Source organism: Mirounga leonina, unplaced genomic scaffold (assembly GCF_011800145.1).
Source record: "Mirounga leonina isolate KUSES-001 unplaced genomic scaffold, KU_Mleo_1.0 Mir_165, whole genome shotgun sequence".
NCBI lineage: Eukaryota > Metazoa > Chordata > Mammalia > Carnivora > Phocidae > Mirounga > Mirounga leonina.
In genome coordinates this window covers 40,743,667-40,766,457 of record NW_023270415.1, presented here as the reverse complement: position 1 = coordinate 40,766,457, position 22,791 = coordinate 40,743,667, and the positions used below count along the sequence as shown (strand labels likewise).

The following is a 22,791-nucleotide window of genomic DNA, read 5'->3' as shown; positions in this document are numbered from 1 at the left end:
GTGAGGACCCATTCTTTTCCCTTCCTGTCTTTTATCAACTGCACAGTGAGTTGGGTAACAGTGGGGTGACTGAGAGTCTCACCAGTAGATCCCGTGATTTGTTTGCTTTTGTATCTGTCTTCAGAATGGTATATTCGCTCATTCAACAAATATTTATCAGGTGCCTACTACGTACTAGGCACTGTTGTAAGACACAGTGGCTGCTGGTTAGCAAAGCAGACAAAGATCCCTGCTCTCTTGGAGCTTACCTTCTAGAGGGGAGGAGAGAGGAAACAACACACAAAATAAATGAATTATCAGATGAGCAGGAGGGTTGAAGGTATAGGAACAGGTCGCGGGGGTTCCGTAGGGTGGTCAGAGCAGGCCTCACCAAGAAGGGCAAATTTGAGCAAAGCCTTGAAGGGGACGAGAACGTTGGCCCAGGGAAACCAGAGCAGTAGCCTTTTGGGCAGAGGGAACTGCTGGAGCAGAGATGGGGGGCCATCTGTCAAAAGTGTTGAAAGGATGGCAAGTCGGCCACTGTGGCTGGAGAGGAGTGTATGGGGGGCGGGTAACAGGAGACAAGGTGGGGATGGCTGGGGGTGCTTGTGTGCGATGGACAGCCATGCAGCATTCTGAACAGAGGCATGCATTGCTCCAAAAGGACAGGCTCGCTCCCGTCGGCTCTTGGGGAGGGGAGATAGAAGCAGAGGTCGTTGCCTTGATCCAGACAAGAGGTGATGTTGACTCAGGCCACAGTAATAGTGATGGATTGAGGAAGTGAGAGGAGGTCAGATCCTGAATACATATTTTGAAGGTAGCATCAATAGGCATTTGTGATAGATTGAAAGTGGCCTGTGAAGAATGAGAGGAGTTAGGGACGACCCCCCCCTATAGTATTTATAGGATTCCTGGGCCAATCACACAGTGCAAGAACTTTCTTTTGTAGATGAGAGAACTGAGGTACAAAGAGGAGTGACTTGTCCAGGTCCCAGCAACAAGCAAGTGGTGGCCCTCCATCTGGGGGGCACGGCTCTATCCCTCTTTTCTGTTCTCCATCATTTATCTTCTTGGGTTAATCTTCCTGCTTCCCTGACCATAGAGCGAGGTGCCCCTCTACTCTTTGTGATGTATCCTGTTTTTACCTACCCCGCCATGAGACTTTTCTCTCTGTTTTCTAATGTCCTGCTTACTGTCTGTCTCTACTTGGCTCTTTGAGGGTTCCTAGCATAGTGTTTCACACATAGGAGGTGCTTTATTAATGCTGTATGAAGATAAAACGTTTTTCAAATGGTCTTCTCCTAATTTACAGCCATTCTAAAATCTTGTTCTTTTATAGTTTTCTTTCTTTCATTGACTTTCTCTTATGTGTTTTCTTTATTTTTTTCCTTATAGAACCTCTATTTGGATTTGCTTTATGTTTTCTATTTTAAGAGTTTCCCTAGAGCTTGTCACTTTGAAGGGAAAAGTCCTTTGATTTTCATTTTAAATTACATCCCTTAAACAGTAACACATCAGGTAGTAAGGCATTTGATATTTTAAATCTCTCTTTTTACTTTCTTTGGTTCCTCAACAGGTCTCTCGGGGGGGAATACAAGTTCAGAGTGTCTTGAAATCCTGCCAGTAATGTGGTACAGTTGTCGCGGTGTGTATAATACTTGAATGCGTGAAGTGCAGCTGGATAATGCAGGGATTCCCCATGCCCAGAGTGTAATGCATCTGCCTCAACTCGGTCCTCTCTTCTGCCATTATTCTTAGTCAAGCATGTGCTTATAAAAAACACCAGGTGTCAACAATGTCGGCAACCATGCCCTGACTAAATCTTCTGCGGCTGTAGGTGCATCTGCTGGAAGCATCTTCCAGAACTGTTAGTTGCTGAAATTGCAAATTCACATAACCCTTTGCTTTTAACCAAATTATTGCTCCAAGTCCTGCAAGATATAAACAAGGAAAAGAAAAAAAAAATCAGGTGAGTGTATATAATGGGTAAAATATCTATTAAATACTGGAACCTGAAAGATATTTTTATTCTTTTGTGTATTTTTTTGAGGGATATGTGAGTCTTCTTTTTGTTGTCTCAGTAAGGACTGTGAATAAGCAATAGATTATTGGTTCCGTATTTTTGGTTTTATGACCCATTGTTTATAGTCTCATTCTTTTGAAAACAATGATAAAATGGTAGCTAAAATTTATAGCCTGGCATCATGCTGAGTATTCTACATGCATTCTTTAATTCCTATAGCAACCCAGCACCATACATCTGAGGTAGATGCTATTATTATTCTTACTACTCCCATTTTACAGATGAGGAATAAAGTTAAGTAACTGGCCCCATGACAGTATCTGTAGAGCCCAGGACATACTTGTTACCACAAATGGTATTTGCATATCTACAGGCTCTGTGATATTGTACTGGCTTATGTTCATTTTTTCCTTATAAATATTTTAAATTATGATCATTTGGAGAATATAGACTATATCTCAATAAGCTTTAAGGTTAATTTGTGTTTCATTTGGTATATGATATTTTACGAAAATTCCCAACATTTATATAGCATTGTAGCATTTACGAAATGCTTTTACAAATAATTTCTCCTTTAATTTTAGTGCTCTGTAGACACTCCCCCTATTTTCCTAGTGTCATAGACACACGGATCATTTTAAATGTGAAGAAAATCTTCTGTGTACTTCCTGTCCCCTCTTAACTTCCCCCATCCCTCACCTCTCCCCACCTCTATTGCTTTACAATATTCAAAGCAATTTCGTATCTATTACTCCACTTACCCTTCAAGCCAGTCATCTGAGGTAGACGTTATTCTTCCCATTTTGCTGTTGAAGAAGTTGAGCACGAGACAAGTGATTTGACCAGAGATGAGGAGAAGGGAAGTCGGAGAGATTCGAAGTGTGGGCAAGACTTGACCCAGCATCACTGGCTTTGGAGACGAGGGAGGTCACGGCCAGGGAATATGGGCAGCCTTGAGACGCTGAGGCAAGGAAACAGGGACCTGAGCTCTGCCAACAACCGGAATGAGCCTGGAAATGTGTTCTCCCCTTGCGCCTCCAGAGAGGAATGCAGCCCTGCCAACACCTTCATCCTGCCACGTGCAACACTTCGCAAAGAACCTGCTGAGCCCTGCTGTGCCTGGACTCCCGGCTCATGGAAATCATGAGGTAATACATTGGTTGTTTTCAGCTGCTGAATCTGGGGTAATCTGTGGCAGTGGCAATAGAATACAAACTCAGTCACAAAAGTTGTTTAGCGGTGATTCAGGTGATTCCCAGTTCCATACTGTCCCCACTGGTTGCCCAGGACAGCACTCAGCACTGTGGTCTCTAGGGGTGGGAGGTCCGTCAGCCCCAGGCGTGCACAAGAGGATCCATTCAAGTGAAGAAAGAAAACTCAGCTTTTAATCTTCTAGTTTTGCAAAGGTTTTATAATATAATTAGTGTATTAGTATGGCAGAATAGTTATCGTTCGCATATAGTGTGTTGCCTGCCCAGTTATTTTTTACTGACGGGGTTGCATGATCAAAAAGATTGCATGATAGGTTGCCTGTCATGTGGAACAGTGACCTAGTGGACAGCAGAAGGTGGAGTCCGTCTGCTCTAGTGGAAAGCTCACTAGTGTGTTTGGAGTTGGAACCATCAATTTTATTTTCATCTATGAAGGTAATTAGCCCAGTGACTTTGGCTAAACCACTTAACCTCTGGCTTACATTTCCTCATGGAATCTGAGTTAGACATCCTGGATGCTCCTTGAGCTTTCTTTGAGAATATGGAGATGCTGCCTTGACACCCAAATCATCTCTGAACTCTCATCTCTTGAACCATGTCTTTGTTCTGATTGAGAGAAGAAGAGAGAAACAAACTACCCCCCCAAAAAACCCAGAACAAAAAAAAAACCCCAAACCTCCAAAAAACAAACAAACAAAAAACCAGGTTTTACAGAGATGGCTGGTTGTTTGGACTAATGGATCATGATGATTGACTGAACTGATTTAATATAGTGAGCTACTTCTGAGCAGGTATTTTTCTGATTCATTTTTAAAAGTCTTCCAAACCTCTAATCTGGTACTTTGCACCAGCTTAATAATAAGATCTTGCGGAATGAATGGGTAGACTTAAAATGGTAGAATGAAAGCATTAAGGTTAAAAAGAAGTGTTAAGGTTAAAAAGAAGCATTAACAACATAAATTACAGTGATATCTCTTATTTAAGAGATAAATAACTCTTCCGGAGAAGTGACTACTTTCATTAGACCACAGGATCTCAAGGGGACTGGCAGTACAATTGATTGTTTCTAGGGGTATTCAAAAGAACTCTCAGATTAATCTAGCTGCATGTATACTGTACCTTTTATGCTCCAGATGTCGTTCTAAGTACTTTCTGTATATTAGCTCATTTAATGCTCACAATAACCATATTGGTTTGGTGCTAATATTACTCCCTTATTACAAGTAGGTAAAGCAAAGCACAGAGAGGTTAAATAACCTCCCCCAGGTCGCATAGCTAATAATTATCTGGGCAGGGATCCAAACCCAGCAGGCTGGCTTCAAGGTCTTTGCCTCTCAGCACTTTGCTCTGTTGTCTCTCCATGATAAGAGGTGGGGAAGCAGGCTTAGGAGGACTCTTCTGATTCCTTCGAGCATAAGCATTTCTCAGATCTCTGACTCACCAGGAATAATCAGGACCACCTCCCCTCCTCAAGGACTCTGAGTATGGGACCAGAATAGGAAAGCCCACAGTGGGGTGTTCAGGGTTGCCACAGAGAGGACTAGAGGGGGGATCTTGGCACAAGGAGCCTTCTGGCCTTGGGAAAATTGAACTTTCTGAGTCCTGGTTTTCTCATATTATCAACATGGAACTGACAGTACCTCCTGGATAAGGCTCTTGCTAGGATTAAGTGAAATAATGGGGATAAAGCGTAATGTTTCAGGCACAGAATGTAACAGGTGCTTAATAAATCTTTGTTGAACTGCACTGCATCCCCATTCTGAGTGGCTCGGGAGCCCAGTGATGTTAAAACACAGGAGAGCAGATATGCAGCATGGCTCTTCCTACACAGCATCTTTGTGGTCTTCGTTGTGTCTTTGTACAAGTACACCGAGGCTAGAACACATGCTTCTCTGTTCTTCACTCAGTTGTTAGTTCCCAGTGGTAGTAATAGTATATTAGGAATGCATTATATTATGGATGTACTTGAAAGTATTCCTTCAGAATTCTATAGCCACAATGCCCTTGGGGATTGATGAAGCTTAATCAAAAGGCCTGCGTGATTTTTATTCACTTCCCTCACATCTGTGCTTCCTTGAGTCTTCCCCACCTCTGTTGGGGGGACCACTGTTTACCCTTGCATTCTCTTTTCCTCACTTGTTTTGGGAGGATCACTGTTCATCCATGCATTCTGTCTCCCCCATTTCTGTTGGGAGGACCTCCATATATCCATGTGTTCAGGCTTATCACCCTGGATTTTCCTTGACTTCTCTCTTATTCCCATATCCCACATCCCATCCCTCCGTGGATCCTGTTAGTATTACCTTCACAACCTGTCCTCAGTCTAACCACTTCTCTTCTCTACCAGATGAATCCTGGCCTCTATCACCTCTTGCCTGGATCACTGCAAGAATCTCCTTTAGTCTTGCTTTCTTTCTTGCCCTTCCAGTATACTCTCCATAGGCAGCCAGAGTGATCACGTCACTCCTCTGTGCTCACCTCCAGTGACCTTCTGTCACGTTGAGAACACAACCCAGTGTCTGACCGTGGCCTGTGAGATCCCTCATGGTCCTGCCCCAGCTGTCGCTTTGTCTTCATTTCCATCATCTCTTTCCCCTGCTTGCGGCTCTCTGGCCACTGGCCTCCTTCCTTCTGCTCCCAGAGCACTGCAAGTGGCCTCCCACCTTGGGCACTCCCTGTTCACTCGCTGTTCCCTTCTGGAAGACTCTTTCCCCAGAATTCCCTTGGCTTCTGCTTCTTAGTCTTCACATCTCTGCTCAAACTTTATCTCCTCAGAGAGGCCTTTTCAGTGTTCATTGCTCGCTCTCCCCTAACCCCATTTATTTTCCTTCATATACTTTTTTTTTTTTTTAAACTACATGTTTATTTGCTTTCCTGTTCTCTGTCTAGGATGTATAGGGACTCAACACCTGGAATAATAATTGGCATATATCATGAGTTTATTAAATATTTGGAATAAGTGGATGAGTGAATTATTGAAGAATTAAAAATGAATATAGTAGAAGAAAAAATTGGATATTTCAAAAGGATTTCTTCTGAGAGCAGCAAGGGAGGTAGAAGGCAATCTACCTAGGGGTGATTCCCTCCCCTTGACGGCAAAAGAGAATTTAAGTACTCAGGGAATAAAGTGAGCCGGGGCTGAGGCAGTCCTCCCCACCACTGTGTTTTATACACCTGTTGCCTCTGTGGGGGCCCCCCAGCCTGCTGGTTGGAGGCTTAGGGAAGAGCACCTGCTTGGCCATTACCAAGCAGAGCAGCTGTGCTTTCCTTTCTTCTTCTGTGTTTGGGGTCTCTCTGGGAGTGGGCCTGCAGAAGCCTGTGGGCCTGTTATTCCCTCCCCGGATAGTTCGGCAGGTACCAAGAGCCTATTTGTCCACTTGGGAGTCAGGGTCCTTAAGGAGAAGCTCACTACTTTGGCTGAACAGCAGAGCTGTTCTCAGGGAAGCTCTCCAAGGAGTTTCTGCACAGGCCTCCCAGATAGAGCTGCAATTTGTAGCAGTATTAGGCCTCTTTATATTCCAGTTTCATCTCTACCCATTGATTTTGTCATTTGTAGCTTATAATGGAAATGAGGATAGCCGGTACGGATGGAACAGTTACCAGACGCTTCTCTCTGTCTTGTAGCTGGGGCACTCCTGGGGAATCAGCTGAATGGGCATTTGCTTCCTTAACTCTTCTCTGGGTTTCACCAAGTCAGGGTTGCCTGGAAGGTGGTCATCAATTCTGTAGATGGTTCATATTGTACAGTGTGAAAAGAGATGAAAGAATTAGGAGCAGCCCCAACATAAAAGCTTAAAGGAGAACATAAGTATATAAGTTGTGACAATTTATACTAATTTTAGGAATACACTTTGCTTAGACAGGATGAAAAATACATTATATTTAGTCAGTTTCCCTCTATGCTATTCTTGGGGGACAATGGGATCTTTATTTTTCTATAGATTGCTTATGATGCTAGTGCCTTATGGAAGGCTGATATTTATTTTGCTTTAAGAAACTAAAGATAGGGATGCTTGAGTGGCTCAGGTGTCTGCCTTTGGCTTGGGTCATGATCCTGAGGTCCTGGGGTCAGGCTCCCTGTTCCTTGGGGAGTCTGCTTCTCCCTCTCCCTCTGCCCCTTCCCCTGCTCATGTGCGTGCATGCTCTCTCTCTCAAATAAATAGATAAAATCTTAACAAGAAGAAAACTAAAGATATATATGGTGGCATATCACTTGTATGTAGAGGTCAGTCTGGAATACAACTTTGATCTGAAAAAGTAAATGGAAAAGGACTATGAAGATATGAAGCAGAAGACTCATGTCCCTGCATGAAAGCCAGGCCCTGAGTACTTTCTATTCTTGGTGTCTCTTTAGTGCTCTAGTCTCAATATTTTCAGTTGTCTTTCTCCCCCAGCCCAGTTGAGAAGCAGCAAATTGGACGAGGGCAGAGGAGGTTTCAAGTTAAAGTCATCCTAATGGAAGTGAGAAATGACAGCTGACAGCAGGGGAGGTGACAGCAAAACTTAACCAGCAATGCAGGACTGCCGTAGACTAGCCTGAAATTGTTGGGTTTGTCTGCAAGTCCAAGACAGACACAGTGGGGATTGCCTTCAGGCATGACACCCAGGAAGGAGACATTGGAAGGAGGCACTCTTCATTTTTATTATTGCATTTATGATTTCTAGCATTTCCTTTCAACTCTTTCTTAGAGTTTCTGTCTCTTTTCTTACATTACCCACGTGTTCTGGCCTTGAACTGATTTTGCCTATCCACCTACTTTCCCCATTAGAATCCTTTATATATTAATCATAGTTATTTTCAACTCCCTGTATGATAATTCCAACTTTTGTGTCATATCTGAGTCTGGTTCTGATGATGGTTTTTTTTTCTCCTCATACTGTGTTTTTTCTTGCTTTTTGTCAGACCTTGCAGTTTTTTGTTGAAAGCTGGGCATGTTGTATTGCATAATAAGAACTAAAGGAACTAGGTCTTTAGTGGGAGGGTTTATGTTAATCTGACTAGGAGGTGGGCTGTGTTTAATGTTTATTTTAGTTATAGGTGCCAGAGGCTTTAGCTTTTCCTTTGTTTTTGTTTTCTCTCTTGGCTTTGAGGCTTCCCTGTGTACTACTTCTTGGAGAGGGTCTGCATCTTACACTTTCTTTAGCCATAATTCACTGTTATTACACTGGAGTCTGTTGGTGGGGTGATGGGATGTGTGTGTGTGTGTGTGTGTGTAAATGTTCTATGATCTTCTGATTAAGTATCAGTCCTAGGCTTACAGAGAGCCTATGTGTTGAACTGTAACCTTCACAAGGGATTCTGTCCCTCTTCCAGTGGTATAGCTCTTTCTTCCTTGCCTTTTACTTCATACTGGAGCTACAGTTTTCCCAATTTATTTCCTTGAAGTCCAGCTCCTTGATGTCTATGGGATTCCTACCCATGCCCCCCCCCCCCCAACTTCCCTACAGGAAGGCTATAAAGTGCTGGAGTGGGGAGGAATTCCTTTCCCCCAGGTAAGATAAGGTTTCAAAATTGTGCACAGGTAAAGTCATTTTCCCTAGAGAATAGGTCTTTGTTATGGTCATGGCTCTGGATGGGTTTCACAATGATCACTTGGCCAGGAGGGGATCTTTCTCAGATCCTTACTGTCAACCTGGTGGTGTTCCTGGAGGTAAAGCTCAGGAAAGTCCCCTTGTCTCAAGACGGTGGACCGCAGGAATTTCTCACTCTTACCCTAGTCTACACTGAGCCTCCAGCAATTTGTCAAAATTACCAGTTCCTACCAGTTTATGGCTCCTGCAACTTCTGTTCCAGGTAAACAGATCTCAGTTATTATATTTCTTGGGATGTACCTATCTCTCCAGATTTCAGGGAGGCAATTTGCCCCACTAATTGATTTTCAGTTTGTCCATTTTTTTCTCCTTGTAAGGATGGGAACAATGACCTTTACATATCAGAGCTGAGATTGAAGTGCCTCACTGCAAGTCTCATTGTTTACATCCTAGTCCTGTTACTTCTATTTCCAAAATATCTATTGAAATAGTCTCAGCTTTAGTCAAGACATCATGATTTCTTGTCTGGATCATTGTAGTAGTCTCCTGACGATTCTCTGTATCGCCAGAATGCATGCATTTAGTAGATCCTTGAAGTCTCATCTTAGGACTGTCCTTACTAACGTCTTCGAACGGCCCATCCACCTTAGTATAGGATACGGTGTCCTCTACAGTTACTGCCCTCTAGTCCCTTACAACGTAGTAGAAAAGACCAAATGTTCAGGGTTTGGAGACAAGAACGTGGATGCATTTTATGATCCCTTTAAAGTGGGACATGTTCACAACGATCAGAGATCAAAGAGAAGGGACTGGATTGAAACATCTTTTATTTTGGCCACAACTCCGATAAAGTTTGGAGGATTGTGATGTGACACGCATTCTGTCAGAGCATACATGAGACTGGACACAGGTAAGATGAGGGCCCCTAGCATAAGCATTTGGCCTATTTTCAACTTCAGGCCCTCTTAATTCACTACCAAAGACCAAATGAAGTGATAACTGTAATGCATCAGTAGTCTAGAATTTTGCTGGCCCTGGAGACCTGGCATTAGTGTCCTGTGGGTGAGGTCTAAATCAGATGGCAGTCAGGTGTGTATGTACACAGGAGTGGTCATTACTGTGGGCAGATGTGCACAGCTAATAGCTGGCAGTGGAGATTGCTGCAGGGGGAATTCCTTGATAAAAATGAGTTAAAATGAGACAATGGATTGTCCAGAAGGGTGCTTTTCTACAGACTACGCTTTTATTGGTGGAGGCGATCAAAGGAAAAAAATCGAGCCATTAAAAATGAAAGCCACTATAAGGTATTTATTTAATACCATCTATGCAGCACACAACTGTATGCATATATGTGAATTTTTTCTCAGGCTGAGTAAACTAAAGGAAATACTGCTTTTATTTTTTTCCCAAATAAATGTAGATGGGAGACTGGTACATTAAAGCAATGTAGGAACCTAATGTACTGGGGCAGAGGGACTCCTTGCAAAAGAGTTAAATCTTTATGCATGTAAGCCAAACTGCCCATGATCTCATTACACCACAGAGAGCTTGCAAGCATTGCTCCCCAGTCACAAAGAAAAATCAGCGCACAAGTGACCTGTGTATTAGCATCTCTGCAAATCTCAGGCAGGAGCTGAGATTTATATAGACTTTACACACCCCTGAGGAAATACCCATTTTATGCCATCGATAGGCCAGATGTATTTTTCTCTGTGAAATGTGATCAGAATGTAATTAGAAGAAAATACACTGTGTGTTCAAAAACAAATAGACAGTATTCTTTAAAACTCCATGGTAATTTGGAACAGGCAGCACTATCAAATTGTAGGAGTTATAGGGAAGGCTTATTACTGTGTGATTGGGCCTGTGTGGTTATATTAGCCACACTACACTGGTATAGTTCCACAGCCGTTGAGATGAACTGAAAATTTCACATGTCCAAAAAACCCTTGTCTCTGAATAGGATTACTTACGTGATAAAATATCATAGAGTAGATAGTGTGAGTCCTTAAAAATGCCAATGTGGATTTGAGTCTTTTATTTTTTGTTTCCTCAAAACCAGTTTTACACGGAAGGAAGAAATTGAAGATGGCTTCGGGGGAAAAATACACACGTTTCTCATAGAACTTGCGAGAGCAATACACAGGCTGCTATTCTTCCGCATCTGTGCATTTTACTGTAACAAAGTGATTAATATGCTTTAAATTTTGAACTTATGGACTCAACTATTTTAGTGTCATATTAAAATACACAAAAACCCGACACATCTAATTTCTATGGAATCCCAAGTAGTATAAAATTATATGTGTATTTGTAATGTTTAGGCTTTTGAATGGATTGTGTGACATAAGCGTGGACAGTTACATACTGAATAAAACATGGTCAAATGTATAAACACAGACAGCAGCCAAAAGAATTGTCTGTGTGCATGATAAATTAGGATGAAAATTCATCCTTTAATCTCTTCTAGACTTTGGATCATAATATTTTATATAAGACTGAATATAGGAAATATCGGGGGGGGGAGGGCATAATTTATAACCTGTGTACTACAAGGATTTTAATCCTTAGTTTTATATGAACCAAAAGGATGAGTTAAAACATTGTTAATGTTTCTAAACCTCTCTGAAGAGGTCCAAAGAGAGTATGGATTAGTGGCAATGAATTTAAAGACAGGATTAACAAGGGTTGCTTCCAAATCGAAGGTATTAAGGACCAACTTTACAAAGCAGAATATTCTCATAAGCAGATTTGAGCATCATCTGGGACTATTGATGAGTTCCAAGGAACCAGTAACCCATAGCCTTGCTCTGGTATTGGTCAAAACCTTACCAATGTGAAGAACGTCTAGAGAAAAGGAAAGTTTGTGGGTGCACATTGAAGACTGACACAAGACATGGGGCAGTTTAAAATTCTTTGAGTCTTTGATAGTCCTCCCACTGAGAGGCAGGGTTCTGTCGGTCCGCTCTGAATTTAGGTTGGTCTCTGATGGCTTGGACCCATGGAATGCAGCAGAAGTAATGCGGCGTGATTCTGAAGCTTGGTCAGGAGAGGCCATGTGGTGTCCACCCAGTCCCCTTTGGAATGCTCACGCGGTGAGAAGCCAGCCCCACTGTAAAGAAATTCCACCACCCTGAGACTTCCAGGCTGGAGAGGCCACTTCCAGGTGCCCGGGGCGACAGGCAGGTGAGCCTGCAGGTGGCTGCACCTTGAGGTCTTTGCAAGCACAGAGGAGCAGAGACAAGCCATGCTCCCTTTTCCTTCTCCCAGCCTCTGATCCAGGGAATCCATGGGAAGGGTCAAGTTACCGTACACAACTTAGTTTGGGGGATGTTTGGTTTACAACAGCAGTCACTGGGGCTAGCCAGTATTTCCCAAACTGACCTTTAAGAATGGCCACTTGGGGAGCAAGTTAAAAACAGATTCCCATGTTTCACTCATGGGCATTCTGACTCACTAGGTCTGGCTGGGCGTAGGGGTGGAGAAATCTGTTTTTAACAAGTAGCATGGACAGTGAACTATGATAAAATGACTCCAAGATGCCGTATGATATGTTGGTCAATTTTGACATACGAGTTTTTCATGACAAACATACTTCTTTGATTACTTGGAATGGGCTCACGGACCCGTTATTTTCCTTATTTTAAGACTGTAGAACACACCACTTAAATGCCTATCTATTTTTCTAGTCCCAGTTGTGGAAAAGCAGTGAATAAGACAAGACACTCTCATTAAGTACTAGATCAGAGCAGAGAGAGGGAGGAAAATGAGGTCTGGCACAGGAGAGAGTTTTACGGAGGAAGTAGGGCTGCAGTTAGGCCCTTTGATGCTGACAGCACTGGAAGTGGCTTAGAGGAGAAGGAAGGTGTCATGGGTGGAGGATGGAAGCAAGAGGGAAGGCAGACAGTGAATGATGCCATCATAGCACCAGGGACACTCGATTGCACTTGTTTATTACTACTGTTTTACTTCTAACAACGACGACAGCAACCCAGACCATCTTTTATTGAGTGTTTCCTTTGTGTGCATTGCCCTCACTTGCTCTCATCTGTCTCCTGCCTTCCCAATGCCAGCACTGCATCTTGCTTCTCTTGGTATCCTGTGATTGGTGTGGTGCCTAGCACATAGTGGGCAGGCCCGCAAATGTTTGTTGAATAATAATAATGATGATAATAATAACAACTGATAAGAAATAATATTTATGGGGCACTTCCTATGTGCCAGACTTTGTGCTGGGCACTTTAAATAGATTATCCTAGTTCATCCTAATAGCACATCTATCACAGAATAAAATCCTTATCCCCATTTTACAGAAGTGAGGACTGAGGCAGATTTGTGACTTGCCCAAAGTCATGCGGATTGGAAATGGTGGCCCCTGCGTTCTGACATAGGCAGTTGGACTTTGAACTCGACTCTGAATCTGAAACTTGACTTTAACAAAGCTGTAAAAGAGAATGAATAGAGTCGGTCACTCTTGACCCCTCCGCATACTGCCTCTACCTGGGGCACTCTTCCCATCTTTCCTTGCCCAGCTGGTACCTACTCATCCTGCACCATCCTTTCCTCTGACGCTTAGTGGGAGACAGAAATGATGGAAGTTTCCTGCAATACATGGAACAATCCCATACAGAATGCCAGTAGCACACCGGTTAAGAAACACTGCATAGTAACACTAACTAAAAGCTCAAAAGGAAGCCCCCGGCCCCAATATTTACAGGGTTTCAGGTGGTGAATAATTTTATTTTATTGGTAAGGAGAGGAGATATTTTCTCTTGACGCTCTTGAAGTGCCAGACTTACGGGGAACAATTTTATTTAAGGGCTGATTCCACAGAAGCCTATAAACAGCATCATTTTAACTTTTGGATATGAATTTCAGGATATTTTAATCTTCTAGGTCTTTTTTTTTTTCAACAAATATTTATTAAACACTTTTTATAGGCAAAGCGCTATTCTAGGCTTAGGAGATACAGCATGAACAAGACAGGCAAAGACCCTGTCCTCATGCAAGAGGGAGTTTACAACCTTAAAATTGCAAGGGGGGATAAAACATGAGAGGGAGGATTCAACTGCTTCTTTTGCAGCAAGAATTATTTATGTGGGATCTCTGAAAATATAAGTAGGGCCACATTTCTTCATAACTAGACAAGCTTATAACCCCAAGGGTGTATGCATTGTCCGTGCCTTGCAAGAGAGGTAGATGTAGACTGTGTCATTAAAACCAATTGCTACCACATACCCAGGGCTGTCTGGGGACTAAGAGAATTGAGGATTTATTTAAAACTGGGAGAACAGAAGAGTTGGCACCTGTAGGAAGTCTTGCCAGTGCAGTTATGTTAATGTCATAAATATTTCAGTAAAATCAGTGGTTAAAAGGATATCAATATTGACCTAATTGGTTGTAAATGAGGCAAAACCCAGAGACTGCCAAGAATCCTTTTAAAGCTGAATTGGATATGCTTTTTGTTTCAGCTCATTTTCCCCAAACCTCTTTGTTGGGGCCAGCCAAACAGGAAGAAGAAATATAGGTGGGATAGAAAGAGGGTGCTCTTGTTGTCATCATTGTTGTCATCTTGATTACTTTTATGTTTTCTTTTTGTGTGTGTGTGTGTGTGGTGATACTTCACATAATGTTCTTAATTTGATGGACCAGAAGAAAGAAAGCTAAGATAGTTTCCTTTTCACTAGTTTGATGTAATTGACGGAGGGAGACCAAGAGAGAGATTTCCTACCCGTGCCTAAAGCCAAAGATACAAAAACGGAGTAAAGAGATGCCACTGGTAGAGAAAGATAACAGAGCCAAATTTTACCATGTTGAGCGGGTGCTATTGTGGCAGGATCGTTTATTGAGATATGGCCCGTGTCCTACTTTCCTGTGCCTGAAGAGGAGGTGACCACTCCTTGGATCACTTACTCAGGGGATGTTTGGGCTGGGAGGGAACTTCACTTCTTGTCTTTGGTGAAAGCCTAAACTTGTTAAGCTGATTATACTAAAGTGTCCTGGAGATCAGGAGAGAGAGAGAGAGTAGAGAGGTAAGAGGGAAGAGCAGGAGAGAGGAGAGATCCTCTAGAACTGGGCAGGATCTTGGCGTAGTGGATACTTGGACTCTGTTCTCTCACAGTGGGCCTCGAAGGGAATGGCAGCATGGAAGACTGGACCCTAGGCGCAGGGTTTGCTAGTCAAGCCAAGGATCCCGTGTCTGTTTCCACCCAGGACTCTTGGAGTCACTGCCCCCATCTGACAAAGTGAGCCTGGGCCATAAAGCAGCAGCTGTGCCCATATGGATGGGAGATTGGAGGTCTGACTTTGTGTTCTGGGCACATGGGTGCCCCTCAGGTTTCCATGAGATTCTAGAGAGGGGAGGATGTCCAGAATGGTGAAAGGTCAGAGAGTGTAACCCACTTGCAAGGTGATAACTTCTTACTGTTTCATGGATGCTGGCAGAAATATACTTCTGGGTCAGAGACGGAGCAGCAACATTCACAGAAGTCATAGCAGCCAGAGCCCCATTATTTTCGTATTGCCTCTCTGAGCCGCGGTGCTCAGAGGGTGCTGGGATGGGAGCCAGATGATAACTGCCCGTGCACTTGCTTGCATTATGGGAAGAGGAACCTTGAGTTTAGGAATGCTAATCTTCGTAATGGGCAGGAAGCGTGTGTGCCCTTTGCTCTGCAGACGGTATCTCTATATTCCAACGTTGTTTGCTACAGAAAATGTCTTTGAGAAGATGATCTGGAACAAAGGGCAGTCAGTACCACTGCTCACCAGATGTGCAGAAACATCAAAGACACATGGAGAATTGTCTCCCAACAAAGAGGACATTCCGTAATGACTGAGATTAAATTTCTGCTTTATAATAGGGACTTGAAGCCAGATTTAATTTGGTTAAAAGAAAATAAAGAACATGACATTTCTTAAAAATAGTCCGTGGAATACATTTTATACCTACTGTGCTATTACCTACCAACTACCGTGCCAGGGCATTATGTGATTTATCTCACGAGCATGGCTTTTGGAGTCAGACAGATCTGAGTTCAAACTCTAGTCATCCCCTCCTGAGGAGGTCACTTAACCCTCAGGCTCACCTTTGAACCAGGAATAACAATTTCTGCCTTGAAGGTGGTGTGAGAAATCGATGCAATGATGCCTGGAAAGAGCTTAACACATCGCCTGGCATAAAATAAATGCCAAATGTTTGGGAGCTATGATTTAAGGCATATAATGCATAACACTAAATGTGTGTGGCAAATGGGGTAGTCGAAGGTCGGAAAAGAGAGAAGGACTGTTTTTCAAGTCTTTTGTCTTAGTTCTGAGGTTCTCATTCTTTTGAATTGGAAGGCCTTCTGACTGGGCAACTTGCCTTTGAAGAAGATTCGAGTTTCCTGTACTTGCGTCCCTCACATCTTTGAGTTGGTGTAAAATATGGAAACGTTATTGCTTTGCAGAGAAAATCAGGGCTAACGACAGGAAGACCTGAAAAATCCAGGCTGACCCCAAAACAAACTCTTAAAACAGTGAACCCAGGCTAGAGGCCATGCAAGCAGGCCATGAATGGGTTACCACCAGTGTGACTAAATAGTGGTGCCCTCAGCTAGAAGGTAGCTAAAGAAGGTCTGAGGTGACCGGAGGCCCTTCTCTGGTCCAGTCGTCTTTGACTGGGAACATCTGTACAATACAAGAACAAATCTTGTATGTACAGCATGGTGACTATAGCTAATAATACTGTATTGTATATTTGAATGTTGCTAAGAGAGTAGATCTTAAAATTTCTCATCACAAGAAAAAAATTGTAACTCTATGTAGTGATGGATGGTAATTAGACTTATTGTGGTGATCATTTCACAATATATATAAATATTGAATCATTATGTTGTACACCTGAAACTAATTTAATGTTTTCTGTCAATTGCATCTCAAAAAAAGGGAGCAAATCTTATGTTTTATGTGTGCCACGATGTGTAAATGGTTGGGAAGCACTGATTTAAGGATTGAGAACTTCGGGTCCACGTTGGGGAAGATTGCAGAGGTAGAAGGTGATGGGAAAAGTATCCTTAAAAAGCTCAAACTGAATTTAAGATTTATCAAACCCAAGCAGGGAGAGGATAAGTGAATCCCAGGAGTCCACGAAGGCCAATGATTTGCTGTGGAGTCACTCATGTGGAGTTGCCAGCGCAGGAGAGTTGTGTAATGCCCTGGATCCTATAGGAGGAGCCAGCTGTCAGGTCCCAAGAACCTTGGAGTTTGGAAGTGGAAATTCTACTTCTGCCAGTGGGCTTGGGGCTTGGGGCCTGGGACTTATTTGTAGGGCAAGATACTGCCACTTACAAAGCAGAAACCTCCTTACCTGGGAACTAGGGTGCCAATGCCAGAGTGAACCTGGAACCAGAATAAAGTCCTGTCAGCTGCCCAGACTAGTAGCTCCAGGCTTCTTGTCCATCCTCAATTTAGGGCACATGGACAAGTTTGGTGCCCAAGGCTGGAGTAGCGCCAGGTTTTAAAGTAAAGGCTTACGTGGATTTAGGTTTGAATGTTAGCAAGGAAGCCGGGCAGGGAGCCAAGCGGACCACAAAACCACCCTCTTCGTAGGGCTCTTGCGGCTGTGGAGTCTGGAATCCACCAGCTGACCGCGTCCCGCCCCCGTAAATAGCTTTGTTCTTTGCTGGAGCTAAAGGACACCTAGGTTCTATTCTGCCCCATCAGATCACAAGATTTTTTTCTTTTTAACTGAGTGGGTTAAGTAAGAAGCTCAGATAATCACGCTCAGCCCTTGTAGCAGCATTTGAGTTCTTTATTAATGCAGGGACATTAAGCTGCTCTATTGCAAATACAGGATAATTACCCAGATGATGTGTGAAGCTCTTTCCAAATTTCTTTTCTTCATTTGGTCCAACATAAGAACTAACATATGGTGCCTTTGCATGAGTACATGTGGATGAGGTCAATTATGAAGAAAGCAAAAACTGATTGATAAGTGGGTGTGGTGTCAAGAATCAGTCCGTCAATGAAGACATTAAGGCCTTCTGGTGTGATTGGAACTAGGTACTGGGGGCCTAGGGACAAAGAAGTAGAATCTATGAGCATATCCCCCAAAGGATTTCCAAACCGGCAGGGAAAGGAAGGCTATGCTGTAGGAGTCAGAGTGGCTGAGAATTTGGGAACGCTTGGAGGTGCTTGGGAATGTCAACCACATGCTGGAGGAAGGTAGGCATGCACAAAGACAATAGTTCACATCTCTGATTTGTATCTTCTCTTTAAGGCGGGGAGGGCTCTTTAAAAAAATTAAGGGTTCACTCCAATGTAAGGAAGGTGGTTGTGGAAAGAGGCAATCCTGTAGAGAAACAACAGCAGCAAGAAAAAGAAGGCAAATCTTTGATTCACAGCTTTGATGCTTTTTGAGAGAGTCTGAATGATAGGACTAAGGTCGGTGCTAAGAAATTTTTTTTTTTTACTCTTTTTTTTTTTGTTATTATGTTATGTTACATCATTAGTTTTTGATGTAGTGTTCCATGATTCATTATTTGCGTATAACACCCAGTGCTGCATGCAGAACGTGCCCTCTTTAATACCCATCACTAGGCTAATCCATCCTCCCACCCCCCTCTCCTCTAGAACTCTCAGTTTGTTTTTCAGAGTCCATCATCTCGCATGGTTCATCTCCCCCTCCAATTTCCCCCCTCCATCCTTCCCCTCCTGCTATCTTTTTTTTTTTTTTTAACATATAATGTATTATTTGTTTCAGAGGTACAGATCTGTGATTCAACAGTCTTGCACAATTCACAGCGCTCACCATAGCACATACCTTCCCCAATGTCTATCGCCCAGCCACCCCATCCCTCCCACCCCTCCCCCCACTCCAGCAACCCTCAGTTTGTTTCCTGCGATTAAGAATTCCTCATATAGGGGCGCCTGGGTGGCTCAGTTGTTAAGCGTCTGCCTTCAGCTCAGGTCATGATCCCAGGGTCCTGGGATCGAGCCCCGCATCGGGCTCCCTGCTCAGCGGGAAGCCTACTTCTCCCTCTTCCACTCCCCCTGCTTGTGTTCCCTCTCTCGCTGTGTCTCTCTCTGTCAAATAAATAAATAAAATCTTAAAAAAAAAAAAAGAATTCCTCATATCAGTGAGGTCATGTGATACATGTCTTTCTCTGATTGACTTATTTTGCTCAGCATAACACTCTCCAGTTCCATCCACATCGTTGCAAATGGCAAGATCTCATTCCTTTTGATGGCTGCATAATATTCCATTGTATATATATACCACATCTTCTTTATCCATTCATCTGTTGATGGACATCTTGGCTCTTTCCACAGTTTGGCTATTGTGGACATTGCTGCTATAAACATTGGGGTGCACGTACCCCTTCGGATCCCTACATTTGTATCTTTGGGGTAATACCCAGTAGTTGTGCTAAGAAATTTAGAACATTTCTTACCCTATAAACTTTCTGTTTTTTTTTTTTTTAATTTTATCCCCCTCCATGGTAATTATGAGTATGTTTGGGTGAGGAAAACAAATTTCAGGAGATTGGGGCTGGTGGACTGTTAGTAACAGGAACTGTAAGAGTAAGCATTCAGCTGTTTGCTGTGCTGGTTGTACCGGAATTTCCCTGTCACCCTCAGAACTCTGCCTTACCCCTCACTTGGGGGTGAGGGAAGAGGATGAGGGAGCCGCATCTCACATGGGTATGGATATGGGCTGGAGAGCAGAGTGTGACTGAAAGAGGCCAGACAATAGAGGTCGAGAGACCTCACTGAAAGCAGGCAGTCCAAGCAAAGGGAGACTCAGGAAACAGTTCTTTTGAGAGCCTGAGATCCTGCGGTGATGTTAATTCATGCTTGAGCATTTTTTTTAAATTGATGCTAAGCCTGTTTCACCATCTTTGCCTCTTCAGTGCCAGAAGGTTTTATGGGGATATCTAGGTAGCTGACATTTGGCTTGTAAAGGCCCCCGTGTTCTATTTTGTGGCAACAAGGAAGGGGTGGGTACTGTAGAGACTGTCCAAATCTACAACAAACGTTTTTTGGGAAAAAACCTCAAAAGGATGATCTAGAAGGGCAGAAAGGTAAGCCGACCTCCCATCACCATGGTCTGCAGTGGAGAGGAAAAGGCAGAGTACCATGCAGCTTAAGAAATTGTCCTGGTGGGGCACCTGGGTGGCTCAGTCGTTAAGCGTCTGCCTTCGGCTTGGGTTGTGATCCCAGGGTCCCGGGTTCGAGCCCGCATCGGGCTCCCTGCCCTGCAGGAAGCCTGCTTCTCCCTCTCCCCCTCCCCCTGCTTGTGTTCCCTCTCTCGCTGTGTCTCTCTCTGTCAAAAAATAAATAAAATCTTTAAAAAAAAAAAAAAGAAATTGTCCTGGCTACCTGTGCAGTTTCCACAGAGAGCAATCACCGTCATGTGCCATCTACTCCCAAAGAAGGGTAACACATCATTATAAATTCAAAGAAGAGGGTGAGTGGAGCCCCCAGAGCTTCCTGGAAGAGATCAGGCTTCAGTTTGATTGGAAAGAGTGAGAGGGCTTTGGCTGGACAAAGACGAGAAATAATTTAATACTAGCGCCCATGTGTCAGGCCCGTGCTATTTTACATACGTCACTTCATTTCATCTTTGGACAGTTTTCTTTTTTCTTTTTTCTTTTTTTAAAGATTTTATTTATTTATTTGAGAGAGAGAGAATGAGAGAGCACGAGAGGGAAGAGGGTTAGAGACCCCCTGCTGAGCAGGGAGCCCAATGCAGGACTCGATCCCGGGACTCCAGGATCATGACCTGAGCCGAAGGCAGTCGCCTAACCAACTGAGCCACCCAGGCGCCCTCTTTTCTTTCTTTTTGGCCGGCTTGTCTGCGTTGTATTGACGCCAGTGCTCGGGCTCCGACCGCTCTGCCCGCTGCTTGGTCTGCCGGTGCTCTGCGTGCTTGTTCAGCCGGCGGCGCCTGGCACGGGGCTTCTGGGGCCGCGGATCCAGGGGCTTGTGCCGCTTAACCCTTGCAGAATTTCTCGTGTCTGGTTGATGATGGTGAGACCAGGGGCCACGGGTTTGCGAACAGCTGGGATCTCGGAGAACTTGGAAGCCGCGCGCTGGGACAGGTCCTCCTTCAGGTCCTCCAGCTGTTTAAGCAGCTCGTCCTTCTTACCGCGAAGGTCTCAAGCCTTAATCTTGGCCGTGTTCCCACAAGCTGGTGCCGCCGCCGCCGCCGCCGGCGGGACAGCTTATTTAACACATGAACAATGAGGTGGAGAGAGATGTTTTCTGATAAGTGATGGAGCTCAGTTTCATATCTAAGAACCTTTAGTGCCCAGGATTCTTAGTCACTACATTCTGTATTTCTTTAGGTTAGACTGTATAATTTTAAACTGGGGACAATACCCCCTTCTGGAGGCTATTTTGAAAAGTGAGGAAGGGGGAAATTTAGGGTTGTCACATGAGGTTATCAATGGAGATTCTGTGAGAATTTAGTGGAAGGGCCTGCGTTGCAAAACATTTTGCAATCTGTGAGTAGTCCTACACTGTGGAGAATTGCCCCAAATGCTGATAGTTCTACTAAGAAACGCTAAAAAGCATAAATGCAGTAGGTAAGGCAATGGGAAATGGGAATTGCCAGCAATAGGGGACATAGAGGGGCTGAATGGAGACTTATCTAATCCGTGTACAGACTCAGACCCGGGAGAAAAGTTTGTTTGCTTCTGAAATGTTCCAAGCCCCTTCCCATTTCTGCTGGCTGGTCCTTTAACTTAGCTGGTTTGCTTGCTTGTTTGTTTTTGCAGAGCTCATTCTTGTTCTTTAGGTCTCAGAGCAAATATAATCTTTTCAAGTTGGTCTTTGCAAACTGCTGCTTAGTTTATTTCAGCATCCTTGTATTGTCATTTATTGCTGTGTAACAAATTACCCCCATATTCAACAGCTTAAAACAATAAGCCTATTTGTCTTACATTGTCTGTGTGTCAAGAATCTGGGAGCTGGTGGTCTTGATGGAAAAAATCCGTGTCCTAAGATGGCCGACCGAGCCAGCGAGACAGTCCCAGTCCTTGCCCTGGGGCTCTTCTGTGTTGTTCTCCCTGCTCTGCTTCCCTCAAGCACCAATCCGGGTTCTTTTCTCTGTCCCGCCTCACACATGCACCCAAAAGTGCCAAGTATGCGCAAGTGTAAGTGTATAAATTGCCCCCTTTGTTTGTGCTCGGGATTCAGACCTTTGGAGACCACTCTCCTCTGAGCCCATCGGCATTAAATAAACCTCCTAGCCTCCAAGATCTCTGAGTGCCACTTGGTTCTTCCATCAGGTGATCCAGTCCAGGTTCCGTAACATTTGGTTCCCTGACCGGGAAACCCAACCTCGCTGGCCCATTGTTGCCACCGGTCTAGGGGCAATGGTGGGGCGGTGACAGAACGAGGGATCCTAACGGAGAAGGCGCTCCCTGCCTAATTTTCGGCAGTCTCCCATCCCGGTCGCCTTGGGCTGGCCCTGCTCCGCTGTTCCCGCTGAACTCGAGGACACTTGGCAGGTGAGGACCTGGTCCCGACATCAGATACCAGTAAGTCCTGGGACTCAGGACCCAGACAGGCCCACCCGCATTGGGGTGGAAGGGGAGTCTGATCACCTCTCAGAGACCTCTTAGAGGTCTCACAGGTAGGGATTCCCAGGGAGGTAATGTAATAACTTCTGGAGTGTGAATGTGTGAGTGAATGTGCAGTCCGACTTGGCTTGCTCAAGCGGACTGATTCTGTGACTCCACGGGCAGGCACCCTTAAGGTCCCCAGAAGCCTACAGAGTCTCAGTGGGCCTGTCTGCAGTTTCATGGTGAACGGCATACAGTCTATGGTGGCATCAGAATAGTTTCCGATCGTAAGTCACAACGCTGAGAATTTCAGAGGAAAAGACTTTCTTGAGTAATAATTTTTAAATCCAAGGACACAATGTCTAGAAACATGTTTTAATACTAGTGGGCACACAAGTAACATTCAGACTTGTCTCCAAGGGGTACTGTTCCATTGTCCAGCGAAAGCAGAAGATTAATGCCTTTGCCCCATACCTTGGTTTCCTCCTCACCCAAGGGA

General features: G+C 44.0%; 1 long non-coding RNA gene across 1 annotated transcript in view; it reads left to right on the top strand.

Moving 5' to 3' along the window:
* The first annotated feature begins 1,983 nt into the window (after positions 1–1,983).
* The window catches only part of LOC118015016, a 49,330-nt gene continuing 28,522 nt past the window's right edge, over positions 1,984–22,791 (top strand). The window contains exon 1 of the long non-coding RNA XR_004680498.1: positions 1,984–3,150. This is a non-coding gene — a long non-coding RNA (uncharacterized LOC118015016). The remainder of the gene's footprint in view (positions 3,151–22,791) is intronic.